Here is a 12205-nt window from a genome sequence, read left to right as displayed (position 1 = left end):
TTTTTGTGTCAGTTGTTTCGCTGAAATAAAGTGGACAGACATGGGTTATTTATTATTCCTGAATTTATCCAAATATTTGTCATTGAATTTTGTCTCTCACTTTTATACTTGAAGTTATCAAATCTTTTTTTTTTCCTTTAGGTATTTGATCTGATGAGTTCATTGCATATATGGGTGTTTCCTCTCTTCAAGTTCTTATACATTAAGCTTTAGGGGAAGTGAGAAATACCACAGTTTTTAGGGAGGTGATCAGGAGTTCTTTAAAGTATTTTATTTATTATTTTCATTTTTGTGTATGAGTTTATTGCCTGCATGTATGTAAGTGCACCCACGTTGTGCGATACCTGTGGATGTCAGAAGAGGGAGTCAGATCCCCTGGAACTGGAGTTATGGATGGTTGTTAGCTGCCAGGTGGGTACTGAGAATTGAACCCCAGTCCTCTGCAAGAGCAGTCAGTGCTCTTATAAGATGAGCCATCTCTCCAGCCCCAAAGTCAATTGATTCTTAACAATTGGAGTGCAGAAATTTTGCTTTAATAATGGTTAGAACTGCAAAAGGTTTTAGTGACAGAGATAAGGCCTCAGACAATGGAGATAGGGAGAGGAGGCGGGGAAAGAGATCTGGGAGATATGCAGCAATGAATCTATTAACCCTTTTAACGCTGACACCCACAATTCATGCTGAATTGTTTCTATTTGGAATAAAACAGGTTAAGAGATTAGGCAATCTAGTAAAAGAACATATATTACAGTTCTGGCATTCTCATTATATATTGTACAAGTTCGTTTTCATAGGAAGTCTGTCATATCTCCCCAATCTTTACATTCAAGGCACAATTCATTTTGGCTCCAGGTAAACATCTTGTGTTTTTAAAAATTTTTATTGAGCTTTTGTAATTTCATAGAACAGCTCTTAATCAATTTTAGACCCCCTTCCCCATTCCTAACCAGACCTCATGTATTCCACCATACACATTAAGTCTCATCCAGTCAATCATTTGCACCCAGATGTCCTTCAATGTAAATTTGTCCATTGAAGTCTAGTCAGCCCAACTAGAAATTGTATATAAGGCAGACTTTTCCTCATCCAGCATCAATCAGTCTCCAATAGTTCTCAGTCTAGTGATATTTCTTACTATATGCTAAATGTGGAGCCTTACATTCACAGATAAGAATACCATACACCACTCATCAAAGAAGCTTCTTTTTGCAACAGATAGAGGCTACTGCAGAGTTCCACAACTGGTCAGATACAGAGAATATATGTCTGAGAGATGTCCAGCACTAGGTGACACATCTGCAGTTGAAATTCTACAACCAAGGCTCATGGAACATAGCAGAACAAGGGTTAGAGAGAGAACTAATGCACCCCTCAGCTCTCACCAGTGAGGCTTCCTTATACAACAGAGTGTGATGCGCACAGAAAGCCACAACTAGTCAAGTTTCAAAGAACAAGAGACTACAGAGTGTGTGTCCTTGGAAAGGATGCCTATATTGAGCATCTTGTTTTTTTGAGAAAACATGTTCATTATTTTTCATTAAATGTTTATCATTTGTGAAATTCCTAAAATAGGAGTTAAAGAATAAACAAAGGAAATTAGTAAAAAGTTATTGATTGAGCTGCTGTTGTTGTTGAACTTAATCACTACTTTTCAGAAGCAACCTGCTGTATTCAAAATGCATCCGACACTCGGTTGCAGATCCAGTGCTGGCACATTAGACATTAAATAAATTGTTGCCCATAGGCAAACTAAAACAAAATAAAACTCAAACTAATGATATAAAAATACAAAGAGTAATGTCTAAAGATTTCAGAACTGGGAACTATCAGGAATATTCAAATGCAAGTGGAAGTTGGATTTGAGAGAGTGTACTTTTTTAATGTATGGGTTCTAAGAGAAGCTTTAAATGGAAACAACTGCTGAAAACAGAAGCACGAGATAAAATTATACAGGGCAGATTAGAGAACAGGAGAGAGAAGGCAGAAGGCCGTTGTTAGTTTGATGGGAGAGAAAAATTCCAAGTTGAACTGAAAATGATAATATATATTAAGAAAGTTTTAAAGAGAAATTAAAGTGAAAGCCAGAGAAAACCTTGTAAGATACTTATCTTAGCAAATGAACAGTTTCATCAGTGAGCGAAGTTCATCTCCACTTATTAACTCTTACCTGTAGCAAAGTGGTGTAATTACTAAACAGTGAATAGATTTGAGGAGTCCTGAAAATATTGGCTGAGTTAAACAGAAGCTCATGGAAAGGCATGAGCAGGCAGCATGCAAGGTTTTGTAGGCATGCGAGTGAAGGACGGGGTGGTGTTCCACAGGACTCAGCAATTGCTGAAACTCCTAAACGAGCATGCGCAAATTGCAAGATCAATGTAAGGAAATCAATTCTATTTCTGCCCCTGTTATCCAAAGAAAGAGCATGACTTAGAATAGCAGTAACAGTCAAGACTGGCACACCAATGACTCAATCAGAATGCTGCTGGAAGCGCGTGGAGATCTGTAAAGGGACTTCTCATGGTGACAGCAGCAGAGCAACAGTGAACACGTGGATATGGAAAACAGAGACATGAACACCTGTGAACAGAAGCACAAAGCCTTCGCATTAATAGTACATGAAATTTAATGAAAAGCTATGCTCATTAGGTGCCATAGCATTGACTGTGATCTGAAATCTCTCGATCATATAGGTTAAACCCAATAGAATGCCAATAAATGGTTTTTAACTTGAAAAGTTTTAATTCTGGAACTTAGTCTTAAAATTAAAATATGTGGCATGGGTGGAATGGAGGGAGTTATTCAGTCTAGTCACATACAAGAATGCTGTAGGTGGTGAATCAACAGGCTACTTAATAAAAGTTATCTGTCTGAAAAACATATTTAGGATCCGTATCTCGTACAATACACAAAAATGATGAAAGGCAAACATTTAGAATTGTAAAAGAAAGTTAACCTTGTGTTAGGTATGGATTCTCTAAACTAAACAAGTGAAGTGCCCTTATAATATAAGTATTGGTTTTCTGGGGAAAGAAGATGGCCCAGTCAGTAAAGCACTTAATTTGCAAACCTGAGGACCTCAGCTCCATCCCAGAATCCATGTAAAAATACTAGACATGGTGGCATGTGCTTGTAATCCCAGTGTTGGGAAGGTGGAGCCAGGCAGATCCCTGAGGTTCACTGGACAAGCAGACCACACCCATTGATAAGCACCAGATCAATGAGAGACCTGTCCCAAAGGAGGTGGATGGTGCTCCTGATGATGACACCTAAGGGTGTCCTCTCATGTCCACATGCATGCACACACATATATGTATATTTATACATATACCACATGTGCACCTGTATGCACAGGCACATGCATGAAAACATGCCAAAGATACCATTAGTAAATTTAGTTCCATTCAACTTACCCTTTCTGTGTAATTATGAAATAATATGAGGAATCTATAAAACCTTCCAAAACAATAAGGAAGTGACAGTAAGCCCGATTAGATGAAAGAGCAAAAGAAATGACCTGGCACATCATAGACACCATGACGGTTCCAAGGCACACAAAATTAAACCAAAGTAAGATAGCAGTTTACCCTTAACATATTGGTAGAAGCTGAAAATTCTCAGAACGTGTAAGCGTGCAGATCAGGAGAACACACGGAGCCCCTCTGTGAGTATGACTCGGTATAATCTCTTGGACAAACACGATACTCAGTACTTATAATTCTTTGTACTTGAGCTAATCCTGACCTAGAATTCCTGCTGTTAGCTGTAAATTCCTTAACGAAAAAAAGTTCATGTCTGCAAGGAAAATGTTCACAGCAACATTCTTAAAAGTAATGATAGGTTGTGAAGCAGCTGCTATTTGTTGATAGGGAAATTCATAGGACAGAACAGAATGGAAAATAGAATAATATATGTAGGCTAGAATACAGTAGTTCAGAGCAGAGAGTCTCAACAAACCATAAATTAGTAGAAACTCACCAAACTAATAGTGAATGAAATTCTATGAAAAAAAAAAAAAAAACCATGTCACGTGTGAGAGATTGCACAAATGTTAAGAGCACTTACTACTCTTACTCCTGGCACCCTGATTGGGTCGCTCGCCAACACCTGAAACTCCAGCTCCAGGAGGATCCCGCACCTTGGGCCATCTCGGACACCTGAGGTCCTGTGCTTACACTCATGCAAAGACACATACTTACACATAATTAAAAATAAATGAATCTTTAAAAATGAAATATGGTAGTCAAGAATTTTTAAACCTACATTTGTCAAAATGGAAAAAATTAAAAGGTAAATGGTATATTATGTAGAGATAAAGGTCTTGGGAAAAACAAGAAGAAATACTAGAGAATGACAGATACAAATAGGAAGTTGGTGCTTAGTAATAGGACAAACCAGGGGAGAAGCCACAAGATCACTGACGATGTGCTCTGTCTTTTAAACTCATTAGTGACTTTTCATAAATATTTTTAAATATGTCTGGCTTAACTTTAGTAAGGAAATACCTTATGTCATAGAACATTTTAATTTTGACATGGAACACTCTTCACTGTGTGATAACTGCATAGTGATTTGGGTTTGCTCACTGATTTCTGATGACAGGAAGATAATTAGTTGGATAGGGCAGTTCATATTGTTGGCTTTCAGTGGCTGGAAATGTCAAGACGATTCTTACAGCTCTAACAAACATCACTGAGTTGATGAGACACAAGAACGCACCTAAACTGCAGCCCTGCAGAGTGTCCTTCTCTTCCTAACGCTGCCTGGGCAGTTTCTCTATGTCCTTCCAACCACGGTGATGCTGAACAGCCTGACTGACTGACTGACTCAATCAAGCCCTATGCCCTGGTTGCTCGCTTCTACCTTGATAACACCATGGTGTTTGTATTAGTTATTGTTCTGCTACTGTGATAGAACACCATGATCAAGGGAACTTATTCAAAGGAAGAGTTTGTTTGAGCTTATGGTTCTGGAGGAATCAGAGTCCATCATGATGGCGGAGGTGGCCAGAGCAGAGAGAAGAGCACTCACGTCTCCAAGCAGGCACAGGAAGCAGAGAGCGACTGGAGATTTGGCAAGGCTTAAGAACTCTCTAAACCTGCCCCCCACAACCCCCGCCCCCAGTGGCCACACCTTCTAAGACCTCCCAAAACAGCAGCACCACCTGGGGACAGAATGGTCAAATGCTTAGAAGCCGTGGGGGGCATTCTCATTCAAACCACCACAGTTGGTTTGTATTTTGTTTGACTGTTGACTTTCGTGTTATATATCTCTCTTCCTCAGAAAAGCTTTTATGTACATAGATGTGTATTCATGTGTGTGCACATAAGTGTGGAGACCAGAGGACAGCTTCAGCAGTCCTTCCTAGGGCTTTGTCAAGTATGTTGGGCTGGCTGAACAGTGAACTCCAGAAATATGCCTGTCTCTGTCTCCCCAGTGCTGGACTTTAAGTGCAGGGCCCCATGCCTGGCTGTGAGAGTTACTCCCAACTGTCAGTTGATGAGATCTGGAGTCACACACCAGCTCTGTCACGTCTGCGTGGTGTTATCTTGATTAGCCTATGTGAAGTGGGAAGAGCCAACCACTGAGGACGACACAATTCCCTGACAGCTGCAATTTTGGAGTCTATCAAAGGGAGAAAGTAGCTGAGTTCGTGCATTCACTTGCCTTTGCTTCCTGACTGCAGATGCGGTGTGACCAGCTGCCCCAGCTCGTGCCACAGTGACAGTGCAAAAGGATGGGCTGTAACCTGCAAATGTGAGCCAAACCAGACCTTTCCTTCCTAACTTGTTTTTGCTAAGGTATTTTATCACAGCAATAGAAAAGTGACTAAGGCACTCGCTTTTTTTTTTTTTTTAAACATGGTTCTAGGGAACAAACCCATGTCCTCATCTTGCAAGGCAAGCACTTTACCTAGACTGAGCTATCTCTTAAGATTTGTTGACAATAAATTTTTCTTTTAGACAAAGTCTTCAATAGCCCCAGCCTGGAACTCACTATATAGACTAGGATGACCTTGATCTCACAGAGATCCTCCTGCCTCTGCCTCCCAGGTGCTGAGATTAAAGGCATGGGCCACCATGCCCAGTAACAAGTTTTTCTTACAAAGAAGAAAATGTCTATTTCATTTGTAGTTGGATATCTAGTTAAAATCTGTCTAGGAATTTCTGAATAAACATTTGTTGAATAAGCACATGGTGACTGTAATAAGCCAATGAGAACTTGAGCCGAGAACCAACTTTTCACTTTTGTACATCAGTGAGAGCCATAAATGCGGCCCCTGAAGGCTGCGGACTCACTCAGTGAAACCAACACGCCTGTATGTAGTGGATCATCCAGTAACCACTGCTTTTGTTTGGGTTCAGATACAAATATGTCAGAAACAGGTACTGGCTGTGCCGAGGCCTGAGGCCCACATTAGTATGTGGTCTCTCTGAGTCCCCTGTCCCTCGCCCTCCTGAGTAAGGGATGGCTGTCTTTGTAATGTTAGATTAACTTGCAACCCCACTCCTGGGAGTGTCTTCTCTACAATGTGTTTTCACCATCTGTCCTTTATACACCCACAGTCCATTTCTCCTCTGTACTCAGTCTTTGCCAGATTGTTCCCAGGAACTTCCAGGGACTGAGGGGGCAGTTTCCTTTGCCTCCATTCTCTCAAGGGATGGACACAAGACACACATGATTGCTTCCATGCATACCACACTGTGGTGGACTGAGGAATCTTGTGGTGGAATCCTTCCAGAATCTTAGGATCTTTCATGAAGAATGTTACAGTGAATAAGCTAAAATGCTTAAATCCCCATGTCCAGAAGGATCCAGTCAAGAGTTTAATACCGATATGGTTCTCAAAGGTCACATTATAACTCAAAAATAAATAATTGCTTTATTTTAACTCTATCATGCTACAAAAATACAAGTATGCATTTATAAGTTCAGTATTCCACACATATCTAAAACTATGGTCAAGCTTCTACGTGGTATAGTGTTACAGCAACGCATTTAAAACTATCATTTTACTTCATCCTTAGTTTTTCAACTCAGCAAATGTTATAAAAGAAAAAAATGTGTTTCCCTATCCTCCCCAACCCAGAGCCAAGTGAGAAAATATGAAGTATGTTTCATTGTATGTATCAGACATTGGTGGGTACTGATACCTTTACTTCTGCAAAAATGTGAGATGAACTTGTTTTGGTGAGAAAATCCAGTTATGAGTTCTAATTTATTACAATGTGTTACTATATATAAAATGGGATCCCAGAAATAGTTTGATTTGCAATGCATTCATTTACATTGGAAATAAACAATAAAGACTGTTCCATCCGACTGCAGGTTGTTAGAAAACCTAGGTGTGGGGTAGTTGTTCAGCACTGGTCATCCGTTTCTGGGTCACTAACATTTAATGTCAGAACTTTGTGACCATTTTCTAGCTTAGGGTGTGAAATTTGTCTGGAAGTTAAACAATATGCCCAGAGCTGACATAGTCCGTTTAGCCTTTAGAGCTAAAACCCAAAACCAGGACTATAAATTTCAGTGGTTGAGCATTTATTTTGTAATAGGCATTCAAGAAATCATTGTTTCGATAAGTATTCTACCAGGTACTCAAAATGCCCAATTACAAAGTGAAAGATTTATACCATTGAATTGGAATCTGAAGGAATTACAGTACTAATTCAGGGCTCGTGATATCTTTGTGTGTGTGTGTGGGGGGGTGTCTATCTGTCTGTGTGTCTGTGTAGTGCATGCTATTTATGTGTGAACATTTGCATGTGTGTATTTTGTGTGACATGTGTACCTGTATGTATAAGTGTGTTTGTACATGTGTGTGTTGTGTGTATGATGTGCATGTATATTATTTATGTATATCTTTATTATTCATAGTACATAATATTCAGAGCTATGTTATTTCTTTGACCAAGATTTCAAAGTCAATAATGAACAGTGTGAGTTGTGCTCTTAAAGGAGTTTGGTAGATCCAAACTTTGTAGAATGCAAAGAAGTCAGATTACTTTGCATGGAAAATATTCACATCCTTTAAATCTGGTCTCAGTCCCACGTAGTCTAATGATTGCTTTTTGTGCCCTGAGCTGCTGGTGAGTTGATTGAAAACTTGGTACAGGGCAGCTGGTGTTCCTTGTTCCGGCTTTGGGATAGCATCTCTGGTTCACAGGGAGCCGGAGGAAGGGACTGTGAAGGGAAAGCAATCTCAGAATCACATCCCAGGCAGCGCTCCTAATAACGGGCCGTGTTCACAGAGGCGGGACCTTGCATGCTGAGGAAATTAGCTAGTGTTAAGTGTGTTTAAGAGCATCAAACTGGGTCACAACAGTGCATTTACTTTTGTTTCATTTTCTTGACATTTTTTTTTCTGTTTTGAGATTCTATTTTCAAATTTCAGGTTCACCTAATTCCTCTGTGAGGCAACGCCCTCCTCAGCCAACAGAGCTCTTCTGAGGACTCCATAGCACACAGCACTGTTTCATGTACACACTCATGCAAATGCACATGCCAACAAATGCACACACAGACATTCTTTCACACATGCATGTGCCTACACACACAAGAAGCTCATGTGCACGCATATAAAACTACACCCATGCACATACATGCAGACACATGATTACCAGCCTGGGATTCATCTTAATGAAAATATAATTTATATTATTAAAAGCCTTGTATTTCAGAAACAGCTGACAGAACAGACATTTTACATTTCATATTGCTCATGTCTAAAATTTCTGCATATGTACGTGTTGTGTTTGTGTCTATTCTTGTGTAGTTTACATACATGTTCATGTGGGTGTGTGCACTTGTATGTGCAGGTGTGTGTGCCCATGTGTGCACATATCAAGTGGGCTACAGATCAGTATAGTGTTTTCCTTAATGATGTTCCACTTTGTTTTGAGCCAGGGCCTCTCAATGAATCTGGAGCTAAACAAGCCAGCTTGCTGTGGCTCTGCTGCCCCAGATCTGTGATTATGGATGTATGTTGCCACACCTGACATTGAATGCAGGTGCTGGGGATCTGAACTCAGGTCCTCATGCTTGTGAAGCAAGCTGTTCACCAACTGAGCCATCTCCTCAGTCCCAGGTATATTTTATTTTAGTTAAAATTTGACACATATTGGGGTCTGAAGAGATGGCTCAGTGGTTAAGAGCACTGACTGCTCTTACAGAGGACCCGGGTTCAATTCCCAGCACCCACATGGCAGCAACGAACCATCCTTAACTCCAGTTTCAAGGAAATCTGGCACCCTCTTCTGGCCTCTGTGGCATTGCATGACATGGGTGCACTCACATACATGCAGGCAATACACTCATACACATAAAATAAAAATAATAAATAAAATTTTAAAAAAACTTGACACATATACACAAGTATGGTTTATGAATTGTAATGGGTCAGTTACCTGCACCCATCAATGTCAAAAAATTAAATGCTTCTAGAACCCCAGAAATGTTGGTTCTTTCCTTTCTTTATAGATAACAGTCTTGAGATTTAACATCTGTTTCCTTTCTTTATAATTTCACTGCAGGAAGCATGCCAAGTAATATTGACAACCAAGTCTCTGACACTTATGAATTGATTCACACACAGTTTTCTTTCATATCTGTCATGCTCTTATGGTGTTATTTCATATGATTAATTTATACTGTACATTTTCATTCTCATATAATTGAACTATAATTATTTATCTCTTCTCTTGGCTTATGGATAATTGGACTGTTTCTAGCTTTAGGCCACTGTAAGAAAAATGTGAACATTTTTGAACATGTGCTTGGTGATGCAACACATGCATTCTGGTGGGTAAACAACCCTGGGTAGAACTGCATAGTCACAGGTAAGATTAACATAGAAGTTAAATTCATTGTGAAACTTTAAGGGTTTAAATGTGCTAGGCCAGGCATAGTGGCACACATCTTTAGTCCCAGCACTCGGGAGGCAGGGGCAGTTCAAGGCCAGTCTGGTCTACACAGTGAGTTCCAGGCCAGTCAGGGGTATACGGTGAGACCGTGTTTCAAAAAAATAGAAGAAGAATTTCATGTATTTGCTCCTGTGCATTGAATGCTGTGTCTTATCTAAATCCCCACATTAATGTACTAACCTTAAGGGGGATGGTATTAGAAGATGGGGCAAAAAAATGAAGTCATGAGGATGGGACCCTCATGAATGGAATTCGTTTCTTATTGAGAGGAGCCTAGAAAGTGTTTTGAGTTCCTACCGCAGCGTGAGGATCCTCATACATCCCAGCCCCACTGGTGAGCTGGCCATGGTGTTTTAGCCTCAAACACTGAGAAATGTCTTTATTGATTGTTAGAAAATATGCACAGGCTTTTGTTTTCTTGTCAGACACCAGAAAGTCATGACTAATAGATGAATTGTTGGGCATAAAATGGGGAGTTAGAAGATATCTTGGTAGCCTGAATGAGCCTATAAACTAAGCTATGGAAGATGAAAACAGAGGGAACAGTATAAAATGTTCAAAAGAAGGAAGAATAGACACTTAAAATATATGGACCATGCTCAGAGGCTGAGGCAGAAGACTATCATGAGTTTGTTTTTTTTAAAAAAACAAAAAACTTTATTGAGAATTTCATACATGCATGTAAAGTATTTTGATCAAATCCATGTCCATTCCCTCCCCTCCAACTCCCTTATCTCCCCATCACTTTTATTCTGACAACTTTGTTCTCTCTCTTTTTCTTTCTTTCTTCTTTCTTTCTTTCCTTCTTTCTTTCTTCATTTCCTTCTTTCTTTCTTCATTTCCTTCTTTCTTTCTTGGGCCTTTTTGCTACTAACATTGCCCCTCTGAAGAGGTAACTTTAAAATCTTTTAGGGATTAAGTAAAAGCTCCCAAATGCTTTTGACATTTTTGGCCTTTGGAACAGAGTATGTTGCTAAGAGGCCCAAGAACATTTTGACTTTTAGCCAAGAACTGGCTACTTTTCTTTGGGGTCTTTTTACCCTAAGGGGTCTTTTTATCCTGCCTAGCCAATTCCTACCTCCTATTCTTATCACACCATCCTCTGAAGAGGTTAACCAAATTGCCAATAGGGAATTGGGACGCAGAACACTCTGGCTTCTTCCATGCTGAACAGGGATGCAGGGTGAGGCAACTGGGGTACCCCTTCAGTGTGTCTATCTAAAAGACTCCTAAATTGCATAACTCTTATCTGTATAGGGAAAAGAAAGTCCTTGATTGGTGAATAGGAGATGTGAAGGAGAAGTAAAGGCAAGTGTAGTTAGCATTACAAGTTTTAGATAGTGAACCAGAAAAAAGTCAGAACATGGCAATTTTTAGATGTTCATATGAGAGTCCATTGGAATTTCTTGACTAGGGCTTCCAAAAATCATCCCTCTATTGGGTTCCTCTTCATTTTTCTTTTGTCTTCCAAGGCTAGACTCTAGAATGATGGAATCAGGATTTGCTTTCAGGTATTTTGATAACTCTTGAAGTGGTTAGAATTAGTGTCAGTTCCCTCTCAAAGGCTTTTAGTTAGGGGAGAAAACAAATTTATCCATCATTTTAGAAAAATGGTTGGTTGTCTCCCTTAGCTACAGGTGGGCACTACAGTATTGAAGATCAAGATTTGAAGACTTACATCTGAGCATCACTTTCTGCTTAGAAATAAAATCATCAATGAGAAATAATTGTCTAGATAATAATTTATATGGACTTAAGCCTAATGTCTGGGAAATGTAATCCCTTGAACTCTTAAAGAAATATACTGATGACTTTACTCTTTGGTTATACTTTCCTTTTGGTTGTTTAAGACCATACAGTTGGCCCAAATAAACCAATTTATTTTTACTCTTCATGTCATTGGAGGATCTGTTCCTCAGGGGACTCATGGGCTTGGGAGGAGCCCCTGGCTCCTTTCTTTTACCAGTTCCATCTATGTGAAGATAAGTCAAAGGTCCTGCTCAACCATGGCTGGCTTCACTTGGAAGCAAGGAGGAAATGTTTCTTCTTGTATACTGGACACTGGTTCAAGTCCATCTGGTGGGGCCTCCATGGTCTCCCTGAATAGGAAGACAGGTGACTCATGATAGTTACAGGACATTTTGAGAGATGCTCCATAGTCCCCTAGAACTTAGTGAACTTGGAGGGCAATGGACAAAAACTATCCTTTAAGTCTCTCTGACCACATTAGTATAGGCCTCAAAGTATGGCTGTTAAACATCCAAGAAGGTTAGTTCCACTAGTCT

This window comes from Nannospalax galili, unplaced genomic scaffold (genome assembly GCF_000622305.1).
Source record: "Nannospalax galili isolate Female #2095 unplaced genomic scaffold, S.galili_v1.0 scaffold399, whole genome shotgun sequence".
Taxonomy (NCBI): domain Eukaryota; kingdom Metazoa; phylum Chordata; class Mammalia; order Rodentia; family Spalacidae; genus Nannospalax; species Nannospalax galili.
This window is presented reverse-complemented; position numbering follows the sequence as displayed.